This window comes from Orbicella faveolata, unplaced genomic scaffold (assembly GCF_042242905.1).
Source record: "Orbicella faveolata isolate gen_17 unplaced genomic scaffold, um_ofav_v1 contig_24, whole genome shotgun sequence".
In the NCBI taxonomy this organism is placed as follows: Eukaryota; Metazoa; Cnidaria; class Anthozoa; order Scleractinia; family Merulinidae; genus Orbicella; species Orbicella faveolata.
The window spans coordinates 29,612,501-29,637,500 of record NW_028301552.1 but is presented as its reverse complement, the minus strand read 5'-3'; the positions used below and the strand labels follow the sequence as shown (position 1 = coordinate 29,637,500).

The 25,000-nt window shown below is 40.2% G+C and overlaps 3 pseudogenes across 2 annotated transcripts in view; 2 read left to right on the top strand and 1 right to left on the bottom strand.

The window, feature by feature from the left end:
- Positions 1–567: 567 nt before the first annotated feature.
- On the top strand, positions 568–4,430 carry LOC149111237 (uncharacterized; annotated as a pseudogene).
- A 1,882-nt stretch (positions 4,431–6,312) lies between these two features.
- On the top strand, positions 6,313–13,363 carry LOC149111236 (uncharacterized; annotated as a pseudogene). The gene is made up of 5 exons (XR_016208083.1): positions 6,313–8,928; positions 10,137–10,182; positions 11,252–11,488; positions 12,334–12,411; positions 13,170–13,363. The product of XR_016208083.1 is annotated as an uncharacterized LOC149111236 (transcript).
- Positions 13,364–20,712: 7,349 nt separating this feature from the next.
- Positions 20,713–25,000, bottom strand: part of LOC149111234 (uncharacterized) — a 31,425-nt pseudogene continuing 27,137 nt past the window's right edge. The window contains exon 21 of the transcript XR_016208082.1: positions 20,713–25,000. This exon is cut by the window's right edge and continues 3,014 nt beyond it. The product of XR_016208082.1 is annotated as an uncharacterized LOC149111234 (transcript).

Sequence of the window (25,000 nt, the reverse complement as noted above, 5' to 3'; positions counted from 1 at the left end):
AGTTCCCCGAAATAAGTCACTTTTTTAACCATCATGACAGCTCTCTAGGCCGTCAAGTAAATGCCGCGTCACGCAAAAGCTTAGAAATTCAAGCGTGGTGTATCACAAAACCAAGAACCCATTCGGAGCGAAAATTTGTATGAATATTAGTTTTCAGCTGCTCTTATACATCATTTAAGTAAAATCTCAGGAAGATCAATAGTTTTGTACTTCGAATTTTAGTGACGTCATGTGAAAACCAGCTATATGGGGGGATAAACTCTCTTAGTTCTCATCCTTTCGTAAAAGCGGTTTCTTGTAAATAATTTTATCAACTTAAGTTAATTAAGAAATAAATAGGTCAATGCATAACAGAACAAATATCTTTGTTATATTAGATCTAAGTCGCCATAGTATTGGAACACTTAAGTACCCAGGAGTTGCCCTATAATAATAATAATGATGATGATAGTAACAATAACAATGATAATGATAATGATAATGATACTAAAACAATATTTACAGAGGATATCACCAGGATATCATCGCTATTAATGCAAACAATTAAAAAATATGTATTCTTCATGATTATTAGTGGTTTTATTTTGTGTTTCAAAAGGTTCAAGGCCACCTCTGTCAAAATCATTTCTTCCACCAAAGGTTCCACACTTTACTGGCCGCCAGAGGGAGTGTGAAGAAATCGCTGGTCACGTGGCTTCTGGATCCACGCGAATCGTGTCGATCTGGGGTTCACCCGGATTCGGAAAAACGTCGGTTGCAATCGCCGTGGGACATCATCTCCATTCTCTGGGATTGCCCGTGTACTACCTATCCTTACGAGGGTTTCAGTCAACAGCTGGTCTGGCATCAAAGCTTCTTAATCTTTTCAGACGATCTGTTGCAGGTGAACAACAAGACCAACAGCAACATTCAATTGATGATGAGCTTTCCCATCTTTTTAGCGAATTGTCAGAACCTCTTACAATAATTCTGGATAATGCTGATGAGTTATTAAGTGGAGGGCCGAACGTGAGAGAGGATTTCACAGATTTCCTCGCAGACAATCTCAGACGAACCGAGAAACTGACATTCGTTATAACCATAAGGGAATCTTTAGAATTCATGAATGTGCAATTCCAAGGCCACCATGGTGTGAGAATAAGTCCATTAGACGAATCCTCTTCTCAAAACCTTGTTAACGAATTCCTTCCAAATGTAACCGTCGCTGACTGCAAACGAGTTTCGAAAATCTGCGGTCACGTACCTTTGGCCATGAAGTTATTGTGTTCCTTTATTTCTGAAGATGATACTAAACTGAGTCAAGTTCTAGATGACTTCATGGGGTCTTTCCAAAATCATAACATCGTGGAGATGTTGGACAGTCCAGATTATCCCAGCAATCTGGGATTGAAACTCCTGTTTGACTCTTCATTTCAGAGGCTCTCGGCTCAAGAAAAAGAAGCTCATGTGTCGTTGTGTGTTCTCCCAGAGAGTTTCGATCTGACAGTTGCTGCAGCTGTTCTGGGTGTATCACAAATTTATGCGGCAAAGAAGGTATTGGACAGCCTTCGGAGAAAGTCCCTACTTGAATCAAGTTCCAAGCCTGGGACATTCTTAATACATCAGCTAATTCTATCGTTTGCAAACCAAAAAGGACAAAATGAAATGAAAGAAGTGCTTCTCAAATCAAAAGCCCGTTTAGGTACATTTAACATCCCCGATTCAAGAATCTAAATGAACAGTTCTTGACAGGCCACTCAATGACTGCATTTAGTGACTTCTACAAGGATGAACAGAGCATTACACGAAGTTTAATAGAGGGCAGTTCAGATTCTGAAACAGCCAAAGACGTGTTTGAGGTCTTAGTAAACGCTGACGTCTTTCTGTGTTCTCTTTATCGGGGGAAAAGAGCCACATTTGGCAAGATTTACGATTCAGCGAAAGAGGCCGCTGCTAAAGCGAGGCATGTTGAAGACTCATGTTATCCAGTCTCAGATAGTGATAGAGGAAAACGTTTGTTTTATAATGGCATCTATCAACTAGCTAGTGGCAAAACAGAAGACGGAGTTCAATGCTTAGAAGACGCAGTTTCCTTAATGAACAGTAGTCTCGCACAAAGAATTCTTAGACTTATTGCTTTTCAAATTCTTGCTATTTATCATCGTTTCAAGAAGAACTCGTCAGAAATGTCACTGTTCTACAGCAGGGCACTCCAGGAATGCAAAGCACTGGGAGATACACAACTACTTGTTATTCCAGAAGGCACAGGAAAGGAATTACCCGAAACTGCCAAAGAAGACTTAAGCCAAAGAAACCCAGATGCTTCAAAAAATCAGCCATTAAAATATGAAATTATGTCTATTATTGAAGCAGCAACAAAACAGTTATGTGTCGATAACACTAGGCAATTGCTAAAAGACGCAGCGCTAAATGTAGCAGAGGAAATCAAAAAGCCGACTCTCCAAAGTTCACTTGGTTTATACACTTTCCAAACGAATGTTATGACGTCACTGTGCCATTTGAGGGAATATGAAGTCGCCGCAGAGTTATCAGCCTCGAGGATCAGGTTTCACGAAACGACACTCGAGAGTACCAAAGAAAAGTATACAGGGCGAGTGGAAGACCTTACAAGTCCTACGCTGAACCAAGAAACACTGGCGAAGAACTACGCCAAAGATGCCCGCATTCATTACAGCATGCAAAATTATTTACAAGCCCAGAAGTCCGAGCAACGCGCGCTCGAAATCAGGGTACAACTGTTTGGAAATGAACACTCAAGCACAGCTGACAGTTACCATTCACTCGGGCGCACACAACGTGCACTAGGCGACTTTTCTTCAGCTCTTCAATCTACACAGCGGGCACTTGATATCAGGCGTGATATTTTTGGGGAGGAACACTCAAGCACAGCTGACAGTTACCATGCACTCGGGATCACACAACATGCACTAGGCGACTTTTCTTCAGCTCTCCAGTCTAGACAGCGGGCACTTGATATCAGGCGTAAATGTTTTGGAGAAGAACACTCAAGCACAGCTGACAGTTACCTTTCACTCTCGATGATACAACACAAACCAAGAGACTTTTCGTCAGCTGTTCAGTCTGCCCAGTGCGCACTAGATATCACCCGTAAACGTTTTGGAGAAAAACACCCAAGAACATCAGACAGCTACCTTTCACTCTGGGTCACACAATTTGCACAAAGCGACTTGACCTCAGCTCTTCAGTCTGCACAACGTGCACTTGATATCACGCTTGAACTGTTTGGAGAAGAACACGCAAGCACAGCTGACAGTTGCCAATCACTCGCAGCCACACAATATGCACTAGGCGACTTTTCTACAGCTCTTCAGTCTGCACAGCGTACCCTTGATATCAAGCTTAGACTTTTTGGAGAACACTCGAGCACAGCTGACAGTTGCCATTTACTCGGGCTCACACAGCATGCACAAGGCGACTTTCCGTCAGCTCTTCAGTCTGCACAGCATGCACTCGATATCAGGCTTAAACTGTTTGGAGAAGAAAACTCAAGCACAGCTGACAGTTACTATTTACTCGGGCTCACACAGCATGCACAAGGCGACTTTCCGTCAGCTCTTCAGTCTGCACAGCGTGCGCTCGATATCAGACTTAAACTGTTTGGAGAAGAACACTCAAGCACAGCTGACAGTTACTATTTACTCGGGGCCACACAATATGCACAAGACGACTATTCATCAGCTCTTCAGTCTAGACAGCGAGCGCTTGATATCAGGCTTGAACTGTTTGGTGAAAGACACTCAAGCACAGCTGATAGTTACCATTCACTCGGGGACACACAGCATGCACAAGGTGACTTTTCCTCGGCTTTTCAGGCTAATCAGCGTGCACTTGATATCAGGCTTAAACTGTTTGGAGAAGAACACTCAAGCACAGCAGACAGTTACCATTCACTCGGGTTCACACAGCATGCACAAGGCGACTTTTCTTCAGCTCTTCAATCTATTCAGCGTGCACTCGATATCAGGCTTAAACTGTTTGGAGAAGCACACTCAAGCACAGCTGACAGTTGCTATTTACTCGGTTTGATACAGCATGCACTAGGCGACGTTTCTTCAGCTTTTCAATCTAGTCAGCGTGCACTCGATATCAGGCTTAAACTGTTTGGTGAAGAACACTCAAGCACAGCTGAAAGCTAGCCCTCACCCTCGATCACCCAACGCAAGCTAGACGACTTTTCGTCAGCTCTTCAGTCTACACAGGTTTCTTTTGATACTAGGCTTTAACTGTTGGAGAAGAACACTCAAGCACAGCTGATAGGTTAACACTCACTCGGGATAGCACAGCGTAAACTATGGAACGAGCGTGTGAATGTATGCGTGTGGAATGTGTGTGAGTAATGCAAATCAGTTTCATAACATGGGTGTGTAACATTTTATCCCTTAGTTGAATAAATGGACTCGTCGACTAAAGGTCGTATCTTGAAAACTACATGGTGCTAGGAGTGGGATGTCGCTACATGGTGTCAGGAGTATAGGAAATCCGCATCGCCTGGTCTCTTTGACAATCTAACAGTCAATTATGGCAGGTGGTCTCCGAAAACCCGAACCATTGAGCTTCGAGGGTAATGTCGCGCTAAACTGGAAACATTTCGCCCAAGAGGTGGAAACATTCATCATCGCCGCTCACGGAGAAAAAGACGACAGAACCAAAGCGTACATCTTCTTGAATTTGGCAGGAAGATAAGCGATTGAAAAGGAGAAATCTTTTGTTTACGCTCCCGCTGTGCTGAACGAAGATGGAACCATTCGAGTCGAAGCAGAATCTCGCGAGAGTATCGAAGGGCTGAAAAGAAAATTTGCTGAAATCTGCGACCCTCGTGGAATTGTCATTATGGAAAGGCATAAATTCAACACCTGAATCCAGAAAGAAGGTGAGTCGTTTCAGTCATTTGTAGCTGATCTCAGAATCCTAGCAAATACATGTGAGTACGGCATGTTGAAGGATGAGCTTATTCGTGATAAAATTGTATGTGGTGTCAGCTCTCGGCACGTGCGAAAGCAGCTCTTAAAAGAACGGGATCTCACACTCGATCGCGCTATTGATATTGGCATTGCCAACGAATTATCAGACAGAAACAACACCGAGCTCTCGTCGAACCAAGTCAGCGATCCAAAGGAAGAGGTCCATGGTATCGACAAAGGAGGTTTATCGAAGAAAGATTCCAAACCTGGTGTCGAAAATTGTAGGAATTGTGGTGGTAGCCATGCAGCCAAGCAGAAATCATGTACAGCGTTTGGCAAGAAATGTCTTCATTGCGGAAAGCCCAATCATTTCGAAAAAGTGTGCCGTTCTAAACGTGATGGCGGGCGTTCAAGCACTCGAGATCGTCGACGGCGTCCCAGGCGTTCTGTCCAAACGGTCGATCCACAATATCCTATCGGACAAGATGAGGATTTATTTGTTATCGATGCGATTGCGTCCAAGCCAGGAAAGAAAAGTGAAGTTTACTGCACAATGGAAATCAACGGCTAACCAGTTGAAATTAAAATTGACACTGGCACTAAATTTAATGTGATCACACTAGATATATTTAAAAGGATCAGCCGCAATGAGAAGATTTATAAGACGAAAGCAGTGCAGTTAGTTGCCTATGGTGGGGACACGTTAACTACCCTGGGCAGTGTGAAGCTCGAAGTTCATTTACAGTCGATGTCGCGTAACCTGGAATTTCACGTCATCAACAAACCAGTAACACCATTGGTCTCACGGACTCTTTAAGCTTGAATCTCATTCAGTTGCGCAGCGTGGTCCGTGAGGTTGACACCACTGATGCCTTCCGCGCAGCAATACTTGACGAGAACAAAGACTTATTTCAAGGCGATCTTGGCAATATGCCCGTTGTTTACACAATGAGGCTTGATGTCAATATAACCCCTGTGATCACACCATCGCGCAGAATACCCCTCGCAGTGGAGAAGAGTGTTAAAAGATAGCTTGATAGGATGGTCAAGATTGGAGCGATCACAGCCGTGTCCGAACCAACTGAGTGGGTCTTACAAATGGAAGCAGCGAAGACGAAAGATGGCAGTATTCGCATCTGCATCGACCCGAGGGATCTCAATAAAGCCCTTAAACGACCCCATCATCCTATGAGGACGGTTGAAGATGTTGCATTGCGTATGCCCAATGCCACAGTATTCTCCACCCTTGACGCGAGAAGTGGTTTCTGGCAAATAAAAACTTAATCAGGAATCTTCACTACTCGCAACCCTCAGCACACCATTTGGAAGATTCTGCTTTCTGCGCCTGCCGTTGGGCATCACTTGTGCCTCAGAAGTCTTCCAGCGTGCGATGGAAGACCTGTTTTCTGGGTATCCCTGTGCCATCATCGCTGATGACCTGTTAGTATGGGGCGAGGGAACAGCAGACCATGATGTTAACTTGAAGAAGGTGCTAGAAAGAGCGCGAGAAGTCGGAATGAAACTAGCTCCGAGGAAATGCAAGTTTCGCCTCAACCAAGTATCCTATGTTGGCCATCAGTTCACAAATTTCGATCTCAAGCCCGATGAAGCCATAGTTGCAGCTATTAAAGAAATGCCAACACCGGATGGGCCAGAGGCACTGCGTCGATTTCTTGGCATGACCAATTATCTCCACAAGTTCATTAGCAACTTCAGTGAGAAGACAGTGTCACTACGTAAATTGCTGCGGAATGACGTACACTGGAGTTGGGAGCCAGCACAGCAACAAACTTTCGACGCCCTCAAGGCAGATATCTCCCAACCTCCGGTCCTAAGGTACTTCGACCCCTCAAAGCCTGTCATGCTGTCTGTCGATGCCTCAAAGAGTCGTCTTGGTGCTGCGTGCTTACAGGATGGTTACCCTGTGGCCTATGCCTCACGAGCCCTAACAGAGGAGGAAACTCGATATGCGCAAATCGAGAAGGAGCTGCCTTCTGCCACATTTGCATGCAGAAAATTCTATGAACATCAGGCAGCTCGATTGACCGTCGAAAATTTAAGGCAGATAGAGAGCATTTCTAAGGAAAGGGATCCAGAGCTTATGCAGAATTTCTCATCAGATGTGGTTCCTACTAAATGTAGCGATGAGTATGATAATTCCACATCATCCAGTTCAAATGTACCTAATACAAAAGACTCCATATTAGGGCTCCCAACTTTCCATGCTGAGACACCCAGCGACCATGAACCTAGCACTGACAGCATATCTGGCATGCCAGACAATATACCAACGTTGATTGAAAAGATGCTGGGAGACGTTGATAAGGTGGAGGACAAAGAAGACATCTATTCAGTGCTGTGGGACTTTGGTGGACAATCAGTTTACTACGTAACACACCCGCTCTTTCTTACTTCACGAGCTATCTACCTTTTAGTCAATGACCTCAGCCGGGATCCGCGTGAAAGAGCCAAATCAGTCATGAAGCAAGGAATGTACGAAACATCTGAAGACAGCTTGGATTTTAGACCCAACTTGGATTATCTTGATTTTTGGATGTCGTCTGTTGCTTCACTAGTCATTGAAGATGATAGTGACCAACAAGCTCCCAAATCTGAAATGTTGCCAGATAAGCTTCCCCCAGTTTTCCTAGTATGCACTCATGCTGACATACCTTACGATGGTAGTGATCCCAGTAAACTGGCCTTTAAAGTACTTGGTTCTCTACAGACCAAGCCATACAAAACCCACTTATGTGATGATGTCTTTGTTGTGGATAACACCAAATCTGGCAATGAAGCTGAATGTTCAGAAGTCGTGCGTTTGCGTACGGAAATTTTTGACGTTGCTAAGGAACTACCACAGATGAAAGAATCCATTCCAATCCAGTGGTGGAGATATGAGAGGGCACTTCACAATATAAAAAATGATGGCCTCAAATGCCTCTCTCTTGACAGGGCAAAACAAGTTGCATCTGAAGTATGTAATATCGTTGACGATAAACAATTTCATACGCTACTTAACTTTTTCCATGACCGGAGGACTTTTATTCACTTTGATGACACTCCAGAACTGAACAGATTGGTGGTCTTGGACCCTCAGTGGTTGATTGAGGTGTTCAAGGGGGTAATAAACGTAAGGCCCTACAGTGGCAAAGAGAAGAAATTTAAACAGCTATGGTGTAAGCTTGAGATGGAAGGACTACTAGATGAAAATCTTCTAGAACATGTCTGGAGCCATTTATTTCTTCCCCAAGAAACCTCTGAGAGTCTAGTTGCACTCATGGAGAAATTCAGCTTTCTTTGTCGTTTGCCTCCCTCTGACGCGTCCTGTAGTAAGCAGTACCTGGTTCCATCCATGTTGAAGTCTCGTCCACCTGAGGGAATCGTGGAGCTGATTAAATCTGCTCAATTACCGTCTCTTTTTCTTCAATTTGAATCTGGCCTTGTTCCGCCTGGCTTGTTTCCCCGACTGGTGTTGCAGTTCTTTCACAAGGCGAAAGACGAGTGTGTGAGCTCAGAGAACCCTCACGTATACCACAATTTCGCCAGATTTTACACCTCAGAAGAAAATTACTCTGTAATCCTCTTCTGCCATTCATTTTCCATTGAAGTTGTTGTTCACAAAGGGAGTTCTAGTCAGGACGTAGCAGACGGATTACAATCAAAACTCTCTTTGTCTGCGGATACTAGCTATGACAGGTGTGCCCGTGCAGTGCGTAGGTAGCTCGCATTGATACTGGAGTCCATGCGCAAGGAATTCTGTTGGTTAAAGAATATGAAATATAAAGTCAGTTTCATCTGCCCAGTCTGTTGTGAAGGGAATGCAGTTAAGGACTGTGGTACACATTGCGCTAAAAGATGCGAACGAGAGGAGTGCCTGCACTTCTGGTCGGAGTCTCAGCTATGGAGTGTCAAGACTGTCTATTGCAAAAAGTCTGCGGTTGCACAGAACAACGGAGTTCCGACCGAGCAGTTTGTTCCATGGTTGGTGTCCTTAAGCAATCAGGTAAATTATCTAAAAGCTTCATGTCACCTCTGTAAAGTTGTCACAAAATGACATTTACATACATACATACATACATACTTTATTTGCAACTCCCCAAAGGGGCTTTTCAGTTACAAAAGGAATAAAAAAGATAAAAATACATCAATTAAAATGAATAAACAAACTGGGAAAGGAGTCTAAAATTAATTACAGTATTAAAGATTTAATTTACAACTGGACAGTGCAGAAACGCCTTATTACATAATGTTAAACAAAAACCTTTGCGCAAATCTGATTCAATTCTCAATTAATTTTAATATTTTGGAAGCTATTGGCACAGACACATTGTTGCTTCCAGAAAAAAAAAAGATATATAATGTTAATGAAGAAACTGAGTGTACAGCAGAGCAATTTATTGACAGGAAAATATTAAATATAAAACAGTTACTAATCTGCACTCTTTTAGAAAGACAAAGCTTGTATTATTAATCGCATGATACTAAAAATTAGCGTAAACGTAGCAAAAAGTGATCGTGGGTACGTGTTAGTGGTAACATTCAAGGGGTTTTTTGCGTAAATGTACTTTTTAAATTAAAACTGGTCAATGTTAATGTTGGCAAAGTGGCATGAGGCCCAGTAAACTAATTATGGTATGGAATATTGAGTTAGAGACGGTGGGAATTTAGTCCGGTAGCATTGGAAGTTTGTACGTTGTCTTCAGGGTGTGTTATTTTCGTAGTAACGTATCCAGCGCGTACTTTAAAATGTATAAATGGGCGCCGTTTCTTTGTAATGTCAGGGTTCATTTAACTTTCGCAGATACAAAGAAAATTGTAAGCTGACATTTCCTGAGTAATGGCGCAGCGGCTTAATGGTTAGTGCGCTAGACTCGAGATCAAGCTTTCCGGGTGTGAGCCCTAAATGGGGTCATTGTGTTATGTTCCTGAGAAACAACTCGGACACGTCTCTCTTACAGTGCCTCTCTCCTTGCAGGGGATAAAAATTGGTACCGGCGCATTGTTGGGGCCGCCTAACAGAATTCTGGGATCCAGTAACCTGGGAAGGTCTAGCAATCCATCCAGGTGGAGTAGCTACAATGCTCCTGCTCTCCAATTAGGGTTATTTTTGGGGTGTTTGTTAATTAAATTAGCTCCCTCTCTTTGAGCACATGCCGTAAATACCTTGGTAACTGCAGATGCTCCTCTTTTCTCTTCCTTGTTATCTTTTAGCATACAGCTGATAAACAGGATGGGACAAGTTTGGGTTCAGCGGAAGGTAACATTATTCTGTTCCTTCATCAACCTATTTTTCACAGCACAACGTGACGCTGAACTTTCTTCTGTACACCTGGGGAAATCTAATGAAGCTCACGTGACGTTTTTTTATTTTCGGGTATTGGGAATAACACTTAGCGACTAGCGACTAACTGGTATACATTAATAACGCTTTGTTATCATCGTTTATATATTTAAATTAAGGAACACGACAGGTAAGAGACGGTTAAGGTGTCTCGATACAGTTTTTTCTGGACCATACCAAGTATTTTCATTCAGCTTTATAAGTCTTCCTTGAATCGTATCGAAATTAAAATTACACGAGTAATTGGAAATGGATTGAGGCTTGGTATAATGTATTCTTAAGACAATCGATATTTCCATGGAAACGATCAACTAAAAGAATCGGCAATCAGTAGTTGCACTAACCAGATGTCATATGAAAAAGCAAATACCAGTGCCTTAAGCTATGGTGCTTGGCAAGTTGAATATACAAGAAAAAACTTCTGTATGTTTGATCTTGTGTAAATCGCAAAAGCACTTCAAATTATACTTTTTGCATCATCATAATACATAGACCCACAGTTGAACACTATTTTGATGACATTATATTACTTCAAATAACACCAAAATGTGTCTTAAAGTTATGGTTTGAAGCCATGGAAGTTTTGTTGGTTTCCTTTTTCGCAATCTCAAGAACGAGATTTTTTCTTAAGGCCACTCCCATTCTAATTTTCGGGGAATTTTTGATTTTAAGTGCTTCTTCAAAAATCTCGAGGACTTCAATCCATTTCCAGTTACCGATGTAATTTTTTATCAATCCGATTAAGGGAAGACTGTTAAATGCTTGGTATGGTCCAGAAAAATCTCTATCGAGACACCTTAGAATTTTACCTGCAATAAACAAGACAAATCAAACGGTCGCGAAAGTAAAAAGAGCCGACTCCTTTGATATGGGTAAAACTGCAAGAACATTGAAATTTCACAGAATTAAAATACGTGGTAATCTCATGGGTACTTATTCTTGCACTGACTGTTTCGAACTTCTATGACTATTACTATATTTTCAGGAACTAAAGAAATCGCTCTTCCTGATGAACTTCACAAATCCCTTCTGTCACGGTCATGTGATGCCAAAGAGGTTGTACTTCAGATGAGAGATGATATGCAGCTGGAGCAAGCTTCTCTGGAACAGCCAGACTCTAAGACCAAGACATTGATCCGATGCTTGGCAAGGAAAGCGAAAGATTCAAATAGGCTTGATGTGTTCGAGCATTTGAGAGAGATTACACCAGCTGGAACCACTGGTGAGTTAGTCTTTAGCGAGGCATCGTGTCATCAGTGGCTGTTATTGCAGCTATGAACAGTTTGACATGCAAACCAGGCGAGAGGGTCAATTGTACGTTCATATGCCTTCTTAAAGAAACGACTATTTCATCGCAGACTAAACTGCAACAACAGCTGTTTCTCTTTGGTATTCTTTATTTATTGAAGGATTTTCACGCTAGTTGCTTCTGGTTTCCTATTAACGTAGGAATGTCTAAAAATATTGAAGATGAGTCAACAGAGGTACTCTATTATGTCCTATTTTGTACAAGAGAGTCTGTTACGTTAATGTCCTGGATGTTGCCATCCTTTTCATAAAAAACTTAAACCTTAGGCTACCGGCAACAGTTTCCAACACCTCCTAAACTTGGAGCTTGATGGGTCATTTGAACCACTCTCTCTCCCTTGATCCTAAAACTCACGGTATCAAAAAAAAAAAAAACTACCCTGTCAATGGTGGAGACGCTGTTATCAATTTCGTGACACAATAGGTTACAAAAGCAGAAGTTTGACCTGCCAAAAACACCATTAATGTTTTTAACTGCTAATAACTCAAAAACGAGTACGGTGGCCCGATTTCTTTATAATTTAAATTTAAGGTTGCTCTGAACCCATTATCTGAATAAACGAGGTTGAGTTTGGTTGCAAACGTCTTAAAGAGCTTGCGTGTTCATTTAAGTTACATAAATAAATGCTCCGGTATTTTTTGGTTATTCCTTAATTACTCAGATGCAGACCGTATCTGAACGTCGATCACGTGTTGTTGGTGGCAATTCAGCCGCCCCTCGTCCGCACATGTGCTCACCCTTTGATTTTCTCTACGTAGGTCCTCTGTTGCCTGAACACTTAGATGTTCGATACATCCCTGTTTCCAAAGTTAGAGATCTTACATTTGACTTGAGTGGTGAGTGCTTTTTATTTCCGTGAAGAATAGGTGTGTCATAGTAACCAAGAGAGGATGATCCTCTCTTGTAGTAAGCTATCCTAAGTTAGTGTAGGTGAGGGTAGTACTGAAAAGAATTGCTGTTGTTCACCACTACTGTGAATGCAGACTGCTTGGCCTGCAGTACAAACTATTTTCAACGACTGAGTATGGAAAGCTGGCACACCAACAGGAAAAAAACACCTGATGTCAAAAATTACCCTATGACTGATCAGCACCTGACAAACGACAGTTTCACTACATAAACAAAACCGTCGAGTGCATATCAAACAGGACTACTTAATTTAGTTGACGATAGGAAGATTGGAACTTTCTTTAGCCAACCAATCACTGTTGGCGGTCTCTATACGAGTGTTACAGCCAATTACATCACCGGAAACTGACAAATCAATTTCAAAGGACCAGACTTAATAACCCTTCTGACTCTAATAATGACTTTCAATCAGGTTATGTAAACCTCAGTCACTGAATATGGACCCGTAGAAGGGTTTAGACGGAGGACTCGAACTTTCCAAGAAATTTTGCGATTGAATTTTAATTTGTGAATTTTAATTATCCAGCTTAATAAAGACAATGCAAGCAGATATATCTATGTAAAACTGTTACAAATCTAAATGATATGAATGACAAATTAATCAAAAGTAGATCGTCTTTAGCCTGGCATCTCAGTGCAGAGTGTTTATTAAGAAAATAGTTATTTCTGTCTTTCTGTGTCACAGGCAGAGAGGAATGGAAGGTGGTTGCTGAGGCACTGGGTCTAACTCTATCAGAGATTCGTTTCCTTGACAAGCGTACTTTGAACCCACTTGATGCAGCCCTGGGTTTTATTGCAAGGCAGCGCTGTATAACAGTGGGTGATCTGTACGATTTGTTAAACAAACATGGGTTTCCTGTGATAGCTGACTTTCTGTAAAAAGCTGACTACGGACGTATTTCCTTTCGAAATTCGTTAGGATAATATCGGACTACAAAGTTGTTGAAAGCTAACAAAAAGTAAAATTTTTGTTTCAATTACAAGAATATGTAGCGCCACCCGGGTTGGTCGGGCAAGTGGCAACGTATGTCTTAAGATTCCAGATAACACTGCTTAAAGTCATACACGAATCGAGCGGCCTTCACACGGCAAACTTAAGTTGGCATACCCGTGTTGGCAAACTTCAAAAAGTTGGCAAACTCGTTCCTTCACACGTCACACTTGCGTCAAATCGGCACACGGTAATTTGTAATATGGCCGACTTAGTGCAGTGCACGTGGCAGTCACGTAGAACAATGGAACAGAAGAAGAGAAGAGAAGAAACAGAAAGCGAGAAAGGTTTGGACGAAACTCAGTTTGCCCTCTAGCTCCTCCATTTTCTTTTGTTTGTTTTTAGTATCTTTGTAGACTACAGATGAAACGTCCCACACAGCCGGACAATTGTGAACCTCTCTTGACTTGCGTCCGCCATTTTCTGAAGTGTCACGCAAATGAATCACGTGAATAGAGCGAGTGTTTTGATTGGTTGACAGTTACCAACACGTGTTTGCCAATCGTTCACACGTCAGATACGAGTTTACCAACCTAAAAAAGTTGGTGAAAAAGTTGGCGAGAATAGAGGTGAGTTCTATTTGTCGCCAACAGTTTGCCCACGTGTTTGCCGACTGTTTTTGTGCCATTCACACACACCAACTCGAGTTTGCCAATGCGAGTTTGCCAACTTTAGTTTGCCGTGTGAAGGCCGCTTTAAAAATATTAATAGAAGAATTAGAATAAATAAATTCTCGTCGGGTGCCTTGACTACCAAACGCCTCGGGCAAGGATGGGTTATGGAAAGAAGCGAACAGGTGGAAGAGCTAGGACAGAAACAGAGGTCCCCAGGCCGTAAGGAGGGAGGGCGCCAAACGCAAGTTTGGCGTCCGTTTTAACGAATTAAAGCGAGGAATAAACAGCATACATGCCTATTTATACTAACCGTATGCCAAACAGATTCTCTCAGGGGTCTATGGACGCGCGAGGATTTTTAACCTCGAATCTCTAATGGGATGGGGAGCGTTTGTGCCAAATGGCCCTTCGGAGAATAGCCTTAAAACTGATAAAAGAAAAGAAAAAGACATGAAAATGACCAAAAACTGAAAGTCAGTTAGGTGATACTTTTCTAGTAAGTTTATGATAACCAGGGAAAGGAAAAGTAAATCGGAGAATACTTGAAGATGTGTAAGAATACGCATCAAGAGAGTAAGTTTAGTAACAATTTGTTTAGTAGATTGTCCAAAGCGTTGGGAGCTTTACTGGGAAAGACTTCCAATGAAAATGTTGCTCTTGTCTGAGATAGGAAAGTTGTAATGTCGGATAAGGACCGAAGATATGGGAGTCGAAGCTGCTGCCAAAATATTTTGATGTGCTGTTTTACTAGTAATTAGCTAGAAATGGACTCAAAATAAACATTTTTTTAGTGTCTATAATTTTTCCTCAGTCAGCGAGTAGGTGAACTCATGTAAAAGTAGACTCAGAGCCTAATTTGGAATAATCAATAATCTCTATTAGTTCAAGTGTGTATTTGAGGCCTAATTTCCCGGGTACTTATACCATAAGTGAGGAACGGGTTGATCAAAGAGCTTTCGAGCACACGTGATGGTAGAGTTGCAATAGAACAGTTTCGATATATTAAAATTCAGTCGAACACAATAGACCTCAGCATGAGACTCTGCGGAGTTAACCTCACAAACTCTGCAGCTATTCCGCAGAGCCTCGTACTGAGGTCTATTGTTTTAGGCTGAATTTTAATATATCGTAGAGGGCGTGAAAAAAAAAAAATCAAAGCAAGTGCGGACTACTTTCAACACTCGATTGAAAGTTGCTCTAAATTAATAAAATAAAACTGTGACCAGACATAAACACGAATTTCAAGTTGGAATGGAGAGTTGGTTTACTTAGTCCTTGTTACTCCAGGTTGTGTTCACGTCTGTAAACGCACAATTTTCTAACGACTTCCGTGCACACGTAATCGATAGACGATTATCGTAAACGTATCTTCTCGTAAACGCTCTCCAAAGTTTTGAAATTCTTACGTTTGTTTGTGAACAGCATGAACGCATACATTTGTAACACAAGTTCGTGTCCTGGCGTCACTTTTGATTACATTTGACCGTTAAGTGGGGGTTTTAATACTGACACATGAGTACATGAAGCTGAGAATTAATTAACAAAAAAAATGGCTACGTGCTCTGCTTTGGCCACGTGCGCTGGTTGTTGATTTCTGCAAATACTGCAAGATTTTGTGAAATGCGTGGGTAGTGATAAACACTAGTTAATAAATAGATTCCATGTTGCCATGCGTCTGTTGATATTGGTAGAATTCTACTTGAACACTTTTGCAAATGTTGTAATCTGATTGGCTGAGTGATCGTACACGTGCAGTATCAGCCATTAGTGTGCAGTGACTGAAGGTCGTCTAAGAAATGGCGACCTTTTTTCGTTTTTTCAAAGGTTTGGAAAAACATTTTAATGGAAATGGGCAATCAAATTCCTGAGAAGACTAAAGAAAGACATTTATGGTTTCTTGACTTTGAAAGACTTGAAATTGTTGAAAAAATGATGCGCGCGTGTACACAACTGGAATTTGAAATGACAACTTCAGCGATCTTTCTAGGGCGCGAAGTTTACTAATACGTCGAGAAACTGTTGGAAACTGTCATTTGAAGTACGTTTCGGTTGGAATTCTACTGAAACAATTAGAATATTCGCTCTCGATTTCCATGAGGAAATAGTTGATTCCGCCTTCAGCCTCATCAATCTTATCACCTCATAGAAATCTCGAGCTCATATTCTAACTGTTAAATGGATCACAGACGACATGACGTCAAGATAGGTGGCAGTATTCTTAATCACTTATAAGTAAGCTACCATTATGTATAGAAAGACGTTGATTCTTGTAATAAAGAAGAAAAGAATAAAATAATTGTACAGCAGTCGAGTATGTCTCAACTCCGTGTGCGTGCAACGATAATCCAAAAGCCAGCCGTAAGCTTCAGCAAAAGAGCTTGACAAAACAATTTTAGGTCCTGTTAACAAGCGTGACGAGTTATCTTAGTGCATGTTATCCAACATGTGGGACATACTCGTATACAGTGCTAGTATTTGTAGAATTTTAAAACTAGACTTGATATACCAAAAAGCTAATGGTGTCCTGTGCATTCGAAACACCGGCAAAAAATGTGTTCTTTCAAGCCATGTACGTAAAAAGTAAAGTCTGCATAACAGCCTAGTGGCCCAACAGGTCGGCGCTTTTCTGCGGTTTCTGTAAGTATGAAACTGGGGAATATCCGAGTGATAATCCCCAATTTTCAAAACTGCGCGTGTTGCCAACAATATTTGAAGGATAATAAACAAAATAGCCTCCACTTGACTTTGAAAATATGCTCGGATATTTGTCCTTGGACATTATCTGTTCCTCAAAGCTCACAGTTTCGCTCTCGGAAAACTGTTCGCTTCCGGAACAGAAAATGTCCGCGGACAAATATCCGAGCATACTTTCGCGCCAAATGGGAGCCACTGTTTATTTATTTTCGCGCCAAATGAAGGCTATATTGTTTATTATCCTTCAAATATTTTTCGCAACACGCGCAGTTTTGAATATTGGGGAATATCACTCAGATATTCCCCAGTTTTAGCTGGGTCATATCCAGTCACGTGATGCGTTTAGACCGATCGCACAGGAGCGAAATTTAACGAATTATAAAATGAAATATCGTGTGTCTCACAATGTTGTTACCAGTGACCCAATCGCTTGATAAAGACTAGCAGAGTGCATTTGAAACATCGCTATTCAAAAACTGATCATATCGTGAGAACAAGGATGATACTTTGGTACTATTAAATATTTAAGGTATGCCGTTTTCAAACATTAACATTTTATACTTTTAATCTGGTGCAAATTCATTTAAAAGCTTCATCGCTAGAGCTGGAAGCATTTATTCGCAACTCCCCCTGCTTCTTTTTAACTTGCGTTTATTAGCGCGACAAAGAGAAATTTAGTCTGGAAAGTCGCTGACTTTCGCACACATTGCGTGCCTTTGCTTGCATGTCTGTAATTGTGGGATAAAATATTCACAATTACTCCTGTTGACCAATTTAGAGACGATGTCTTACTAAGAGCCTGTCTAGTAAGTTTTATGCAGGATTCCCGAAGGCATTACGCGTGATCAGTTTAGTTCTTTGTCTACTGCTTCTTAGAATACACGGACACTGAAGCATAGATTCCCGTTAATTCATCCAGTTTTATCGTCCAATGAGTGAGTAAATTTCACCTGGAGCGGATTACAAGGTACTGTGACCCTCAGTTGATGTCTCATTAAGGTAAACTAGCAGTCGGTTGTTTTTCCTTTACGTTCATAGCATGTTTCAGAGAGTCGGAGTTAATCAACTAATAAATTAATATCTATTGCTTACATTCTGATGTTGGCGTTCTTGCCAGGCAGTATAATTTATCAATCTTACTGTCAATGTATGTTACGAATTTTGTGGAGTTATTGTATGTAGTTCAATTCTTATGTCAAGGTAAGTGGCAACTCGAAAAAGACTAGTAACTTCATAATCAAAAAACACTGCGGGATCCGGGTTCAAAAATACTTTCCACTTTTAACAAAAGACTTCGCCAGTTTTGCATTTGTGCTGAAGCGAACAAGAATTAGAAAACTGGGCAAACGTTAGAAAATTACTCGAGAATGTGACAACTTCTCTGACTCACAGATTGAGTTGGGTCAGCATTTTGCGCTAGGTACATCTAGAAGAACGTCATTGTCAGATGTTTGGAATTAAAGTCACGATTGAATATCAACTATTTCGTTTTCTTATCTTTTCCCTTAAACAATGATGAGTTGTCTTGTGACAGACCAATGTAATTATCTAGCCATACATGTTGCTTTTATGGAGGCATATTGTTTCGCTGGTCATAAGTGTTGAAAAGGCCCACTCTGGGACCTTAAGTCGCCTGAAGTTGCCTTAAGTCATCCTAAGTCGCCTTAAGTTGTCCCAAGTTGCCTTCAGTTGCTATCCGTTATCCAATGTTAAAAAGGTTTCAACACACTCAAATTGCCCCTGTAGAAGGTTATCAGACTTGTAACTGTCATGTTAGGGTAAACTCCACTCTAACTCTACGGAGGAGGAGGCACGATGACCCAATGGTTGGTGCAATGGACCCCTATTGGGGATCATTGCATTGTGTTCATACTCTCATAGTGCCTCTCCTCACCCAGATGTATAAATGGGTACTGGTTACGGAACAGGGGGGGTAGGGTGCACCAGAGGTAACCTCGATAGGTGTGCTTTTAATTTTTTTTTTTAACACGCATTCCCAATGTATTGGAGCCATCTAAACCCCCCTTAAAGGGCCTTAGTCAGCCACACCTTTGTTTTTGTTTACATACAAGAGGTTGGCTTTTATGTTTTATTCGGAGCATGTCAAAGCAAAGAAAATCACTGTGAAGCTACTAAAGATAAAGGGAGATACTTTCAGTATCACAACTTACAGTAATGCATCAAGACTTTGCCTTACCCTGCAATATCAATAATTTTGATGGCATCGAGAATAGCAGAGGCTGACTTGGGTCCTTTAAAAAGCTGAGGACCCGACAATTACTGTATTATGCCTCAAAGCCGTGACTCCGTTATACATAAAAAAAACCTAATATTATCATAGTCCTGCACCTCTCTAGCCCCCATGTTAGCAGAAATAATTTCTACATGCAGACAATACTTCAATAGGAATGACAATCTGATGTATGCTCTCTCATAGATGGCTTTTTACTTCTATTAAGTTTAATTTTTCTCTTGTACTTCATTGTAAAAGAGTTAATAAAAAAAGATGACACGCTGTGTTATCATCAGGAAATGTATTAAATGTGGAAAGATATAAATGACTATACTGCAATAATTTCATTAAAGCTTATTAATTTTTGTACAATATCTCTGAATCAAATCTTCTGAAGACCTACGGTGTATAATTAATAAACAACAACAGTGAGAGGTGTTCCAGATCATCAAGATGAAAAGAAAAAAAAAGTAAGATATTTCTGGGTTAAGGCTCAGTTCTTTCTAGTCACTTTCACACTGAGTAGTAAAAATATAGTCATCCAAAGTCAATTGAACCGAACTGAGTCTACACTTTAAATACTTTACTTACCCTGTGTAAAAGAGTGACAAAAGTGGGCCATTTCTCCAGCAAAAATCATTATTTGCATTTTACTTCCACATTCGACCAACTAGTACAGTAAACGTTTGAATTTCGTAATTGGACGAGCCAACTTGCAGCATAATGTTTATTTATCCTTTTCATACATTCGATGAAGCCAGGTATTCACATCATCTTATACACTTTACGTGGACTGCGCTACTGTTGCTAACGAAAGCTAAGGTACAGAAAATTCTCTGTGATCAACTCTCAATAAACATGGCCGCCAGGCGAATGTTACGAGCACGTGACTTAGTTTGGCCCCGTGACTAAAGTACGCGGCTCACGCGACGTACTCGCGCTCACGTGAGTACGATTACTCCGACAGGCGTTTATAAAAAACAAGAAAGAAAACAAGTCGCCAAACTAATACTGTCCGAAATTTGAATACAGTAATTTATTATCGAGTTCTCTTGCTAAGTGTTCGGGTGATTTCAAATCACCCGAACACTTAGCAAGAAAACTCGAATTTTCGTGGCACAGATGTCTCGTCTCTTTGAAGCATGGAAACCAGTTAGCGGCGCAAGGGTTACCGGGAGAATCAAAATGGCGGGACTAGTGTGTCTGGTATCGATCGATGTATCAATTTCTAGTATTTCGTTGTGAAAATGTCGTTCTGGGCATTTGCAATATGTCAGGTGGAAACTAGTGAAGGTTTGGAAGATGTATTTTCTGGTGGTCTGATCAAGAAAACCTTCTAAAAAGAATCGATATACTGTATAAACTGCCAGGGTCATCAAAGTTTTCTGGAGCCTGACAAGTAGTTGGTGATATTTGACTGGACTTGTTCTTACGAAGGAACTTAGCATGCGGTACTCATTATGGTATTGGAATATTTTGTCTGACTGAGGCAGGAGAGCATTAACTCGATTAGGTCCCTGAAAAGGACTGAAATTGACAGTGGAGATGCCAAAAATGGCAGATAAGTCTACCAAAATAACGATTTTTATGATTCGGGAAGCATTGTAAAATAAATACATGTAAACGAGCTAAATTAATTTTGATTTCCCTGTTGTTTGAATAATTGATGGAAAATATGCAAACACTTCAAATTAAATCAAGATATCTTAAATTTAAAATTTTTGTCACTGTGAATATATTTTTTATTAGTTTTGTTTGATGTTTTATTGTGATATCTACACTAATATTGAATTTCATGCTACCTTGCTGTTGTTTATTGTTATTATTATTCTTATAGCAGTAACTGTTCAGTGTTGCGGTAATTCTTTCTTTAATAGTATTTTTTTTTTTAATGGTTTGAAATCTGGCCTGGGTTGTTCGAAAGCCGGTTAGTGCTAACCCAGGTAATATAATTATATATTTTTTTATAGAAATATCTTTCACTGCTTATGATTGTGTAGTTTTAAAATGAATCAAACTCAAAACTGAAAGACAACCAACATAAACAGAAAACTGGACCAAAAAGTTACAAAAAATGAAAGTAATCAAAATTCTCTCTAATCCTGGGTTAATAGTTTAATCAGGCTTTGAACAACCCAGCCCTGGCTATTTGAGACTGTGGTGACTTAATTATGTACCAGTACTGGCACAATATTGGTTTATTGCTAGAGATATATGGAGACTGTTGCTAAGTTTAAATTTATAGCACTCGAGTGAAATAAAGTCTCAAGTCGCCTTAAGTCGCCTTAAGTCACCTTTAATCGCCTGAAGTCGCAATGTTTTTTCTGCCAATTTTGCTTAAGTCGCCTTAAATTGCCCAAAGTTGCCTTAAGTTACGGCAACTTAAGGTCCCAGAGTAGGCCTTTGAAAGGTATTCTGCCATGTCAAACAAACATCTACTCCAGAGTGGGTAGCAATAGTTGTGGACTCTGAGTGAAACGGAAACTGTGATTAGTACTGGCAATGTGGACCAGTTTGGTCCAAGTGCAACTTTAGTTTTAAGTTTTATGCAGGATGCCCAAAGGCGTTACTCGTGACCAGTTTGTGCAATTTGTTATGCACGACACACAATCTGCTTCCCATAGATTCCATCAAGTCATCTAGTTTCATCGTGAATCGAATGCAAAGTTTTGACCTGGAGTCGATTAAGGTACCACATATCTATCAGCTGATGTCTCATAAAGACAAATTAGTGATAAATTGTACATTTTTCCGACTTTCTTGATGTTAATTTAACGCATGTTTAAGAGGTTCTTCAAGTGATCAATAAACAACTACTGTTTACAGTTGTTGGCGTTCTTACAACTCTGTAGATACTGAATCCTTTGTAGTTATCGTATCTTGTTTAAAAATTTGATCAAATTTAATGACAACTTGAAAAAGACTGGAACTTCATAATCAACTAATACTGCTTATTGCAGGTTTAGGAATGCTTTCCACCACCAATGAATTCCATTCAAACGTCTCCAGTTTTTGGCAGTGCCTTGAAGAGAAGGAGATTCCGAATTCATAAAGATGGCAGACGAAAACTGAGCAAAAGTGAATACAATATTACAACCTTCACAGTCCGGTTGTTCAAAAGAGGGTTGAATAAACCTTGGATTAGAGTTAATCTGTAGAATTCTCTAGCCAAGGTGAAACGATGTTGTTCAAAGCAGGGTTTGGGCATCGGTCCGTTATTCTTGAAATGTCAGAAATCACAAGTTTCAGAGGAATTAATTCACCATTTTCAGATTTCAATAACCGCACTTGAAATACTTGCGCCATCATAATTTAACACCTTTTCAAAATCGAAAATTGTTAAGTTCCTTTTTTCAACGCGTTATTTTAAGATCTCTTTTTCTGGAAATTTATTTGTTGTCTCCCAAAACAATCGATCGTGTGCATACATTTATTTATCGGGTAAAATGTTCATAATATTCTACATGTATGTTGACAAATTTGGAGACGACTTACTGAGAGCCTTTTATGCAGTACGCCCAAAGGCGTTATGCATAATCGATTGGTTCCATTCATGTGCAAATGTTTCCTGAAATGCACTCCAACACATAGATTCCCATTAAGTCATCCAGTTTTATCGGGCAATTGTCCTTTTTGAGGGTTCCTTTATGCTTATAGCTTGTTTGCGGAGTTAATCAACTGATAAGTCAATACTAATTATTGTTTATAGTCTGCTTTTGATGTTGGCGTTCTAATAGAATCAGTAATTTGTCAATCTTGTCGTAAATGTATGTTGTTGAATTCTCTGTAGCTATCGTATGTAGTTTCATTAATATCAGTGACAATTAATTTGAAAAACACTGGTAACTTCATAATCACCAAACGCTGTGGAATGCATGCTTTCCATACCATCTAGACTTTGTCTATTTTTTCATCAGTTGTGTTGAGTTTGAGGAGAATCAAAATTTGAATTCACAAAGTTGGTAAGCAAGAACTGAGCAAAAGTATAGTTTAACAAGATAAACTTTGGAAAGTTATCTATCTGTTTTATTTAGCGTGTAATAAGTTTTTGCTTAGCGAAGCACTTTCACTTTTGCCTAAAAGCAGAGCTCCTCAGTTATTTTTTGGAATATTGTTACATAGTTAATAGAGGGGACTGGCTATGAAGCCCGGCAAACATCAAAGGAGCTAACGTAGATTTCAAGATTTATGTTGGAAGGTCCACGACCCTGCACAATCTATTGTTTTGCGCTCATACACTATGCATGAATTATGTAACCAAAACATTTTTATTGGTTAGTCCCTCCGTACGGAGTAAACAACTACTGTGTTTTGTGCGCGGTCAAGGCCAAAAAAGCGAACAAAAACATGCAACAAAGAACTTTGTCGGGTTTCAAAACCATTCCCCTTTATTAACTATGGCTGTCACTAATGAAAATAATCCAACATGTATGTGAGGTAAATTGCGCACGATTTAATAGTTTCAGCCGGAACTAGGATTTCATCAGCAGATCGAGGTGTAAGATGATGTGATGATGAAAATAGAGCCATGATTTCAAGGATTTCTGGGAAGCCACCAAAACTCTTGATCACATAACAGAATTGTCTTCTGTGCGTTTTGGTGGCATTTCTTGATCTTTCCTACATTATTCAGAAAGACAAGACATTAATTATTAATCATTATATTCTTTCTTAGTTAACATGGGGACCCCACGCAAAAGAAGTTTACACATTTTTGTTGTTGTGGGGTATGATTGAAATTTTGTGGTTATAATATACTCAGTCTCTAAATCTCTACCAAATGAAATCTTGCAAAAATACCAAAATAGTATACACATGTGGAAAGTTGGAAAGTTTTGTTTTCTAACTTGATCCCCAAAGATACAGTTAGCCATCTACACTTTTGTATGGAGTCTCCTCCTGCTGGAAGGGTTTGCAATAAGCAAAATCACCCTGGTATGAATAGGAAATATGATTGTTTTTTGCTCATCATGAATACTTGCATAGGTTTCTAATGATACTTTATTATTCAATTTCAATGTGATTTGTTCTTTTTCTCGACTGAGATTGTGGAGTACAGGAGCTGTTACTGGGTTCCATTAATTGATTTTGCTATGATTAAATCATACCAAGAATTATAAGGCATGGGGTTATAAGGCAAACAACAGATTGAAAATAATAATTTTTAAATTAGAGAGCCATATTTGTACAACACTAGGGAACAAATTAACCTTATTGGACGTTGCAAATGGCAAGGCTGTCAGTAGAATGTCACAAACTGCTCAACCCTTTCTTTCTACAAAAAAACTAATCCTACAACTTTGCTCAAGACCCAGTTCTCCATTTCATGTTAATTTATGCCATGCTCAAAGCAGATTACCACAAAAGTGATTTAAAACAGGGTTGCCACGGTCAGTGAAAAGTCAGGGAAAAACGAAAATTTTTCAAGGTCAGGAAAAAGTCAGGGAATTTTGCAAAAAGTCAGGGAAAATCTTAGTTCTTGTCAAAGTCAGTGAAAAGTCAGGGAATTTTGTTTTCAGGTTGCCACAAGGTTTTTTGAAGATTATGAAGACATTTTCATTTGGAAAATTATGCTAGTCGATCGATTTATGCGTTAAAATGCAGTGTTTTTCGTTGTGAATGCCTTCTTCCAAATAGGGAAGAGAAATCGGAAGAAGCTTGGGAACCAGAGTTTTCCTTCGGCCATTTTGATCAAAGTGTGGCGGACCGTGGTGTAGTCTGTCAAACACCTGTTTCCATCGCTTGGGAAGTTGAAACAACTAAAGAACAACAACTGCAAGTTGAACCAAGCTTTTATAGCTAGAGTTCCCCTGTAAGTTTGAAATAAGTTGTAAAGGTAAGTCTATGTTGGCGTTTGTCAGTGCAACAATTGTATATTTTAATACAGTCCAAGTAGTGGTGCTTTGTTGGAATAAAGCATAAACAAGAAAAACGAAGGAAGAATATGCAAGACCATAAATTTTTAAGGTATTACTAGCCAAGCT